Raw genomic sequence first — 2,069 nt, 5'->3', positions numbered from 1 at the left:
TATATATATATAATTACATTATTACATTACAGCTTCTTTAAAATCCGTCGCACAACAAATCCTGAAATTAGAGGTAGATTGGTTAATAATATAAAAACTTATAATAATTAATGAGCATGGTGATTTAGGTGGACTTTTTTTTTGTGACTATCATCTGATTAATCGGCCATTGATATCCCCTAAATTTTGACTTTTGGCATTAAATGTTAAAGGAAAAATCCACTACTGGTCAACCTCTACCTGAAATGTACACGAGAGCATTGTCCACAAGACCATGAAAGCGAGTGGGAAGGAGCTGTGGTCGAGAACAAGGGCAGGAATATCTTCGCGCATTTCACTTATCACAGGTTCTTTTTGGAACGTAACCCCTGAGAAAAATGAGGGATTACTGTAATGACTGTAATATCTCCACGTTGCGAAACTCGCCTTCTCTTGGCTCGCCATGACCGGTCATGTATTTGACTGCACACACACACGCCCACTACGTTTGCTCTGGTCTCCGCGTGTGGGGAAAAATTCTTCACTGTAGCCAGAAATAACGAGTAACACACCGTTTGGTAACGGTAATTGAGTTACTAAATTTAAAAAGTAATGCGTTAGAGTATTAGTTACCGCCAAAACTAACAGCGTTACTGTAACGCGTTACTAAATAAAGCGTTAGTCCCAACACTGGTCATAACTCGCAGAATACTAAACTGATTTTCACGGGAGGTTTTTTTCTGCAAACGTCATACATCTAGGCATGATACCGGACACATGATTCGGCGTATTTTAATATTCATAGTAGGCTTAACAGTAATAGAATATATTCTGGCATGTGAGTATGATAGGTAGGCTATTTTATAGACACACAATCGGTGCGTCCCAAATGCCATACTAAACAATATACTCAAAAAGTATACCTAAGGTCGGCACACTTTCCAGTAAATATCAGTAGCATGAATTCATTCTGACGTACTACTCAGAGCGCACACGTCACTTCCTGCCGTTGGGAGGGGGAGTTGTTACCATGGTAACAACTCCTGTCACAGCAGCAGTAGCAGGGCACTGCTCCGCTCTTTCCCGTTTATCTTGGCCGAAACAAGATGACATATTATATTATACTTATGACATATACGTATCTGCGCAGCACTTAGCAACCCAGCACCACTGCATTGCATTGTGGGAAGTTTCTGCTTAGCTAGTGTCCATTAATCCATACTAATACATTTCTCTGGAATGAGTATGGATAGGGCATACTATTGAGTACGTAAAAAAATCTCACATACTGTTTTTGTATACTCAGTACTCATACAACTCATACATTTTTGCATATATATATATATATATATATATATATATATATATATATAAAATACACACATACATGTTAAAACACAACTATTTGAACTGAGCCATTTTAATAATATGAAGAACCTCTCGCTTTAGTATTTTCCCATAAATTTCCCGTGTTATAATTTTTTAAAAAGCATTCCCGCGCCTCTCCTAACTGAATTGTCACTAACCTTGCGAGAACTCCCCCCTGCTTTAGCCTGGGTGGCAGTTCTCGCGAGGTTAGTGGCGACAACGGGAACAGACTCGGAACAAGAGATGGATGGATGTAACGAGAGAGAAGGCATTTCTGCCCAAGACTTCGTGTATCTAAAAATGGGATAATGAATGTACTTTCCCAAAGACGACCAGGATGTTAGTTACGTGTTCTGTAAGATGTGTAGCTGCGATGTTTTTAGTGTCTGACGGGGGAAGAACGATGAGTAAAATGACAAAGAAAATGTAAATGTTTCACTGGAAGACAATGTGTATATAAAACTATTTAAAATAGATAAATGTGCTTTAATTCCCCTGTTTTCATGTAGGCTCATTATAGTTTTCAGATTCCTGCTACTTATTATAAAATGATTATATATTGATAGTTTAAACAGTACCTGTATTTTAATGATATATAATGCACTTTGATTTCTGGTTTTAAAGATAGCGCTTGGCGAGTTCCATCTTTGTTCTCTTTTAAGTTAATAGGTATTTAAGACATTTGCTTAAAAACGTAAATAAAAGCAAAAACCACAATGAAC

This window comes from Cololabis saira, chromosome 6, assembly GCF_033807715.1.
Source record: "Cololabis saira isolate AMF1-May2022 chromosome 6, fColSai1.1, whole genome shotgun sequence".
Classification (NCBI taxonomy): domain Eukaryota; kingdom Metazoa; phylum Chordata; class Actinopteri; order Beloniformes; family Belonidae; genus Cololabis; species Cololabis saira.
The sequence above is the reverse complement of the archived record's forward strand: the minus strand, read 5'-3'. Positions refer to the sequence as shown.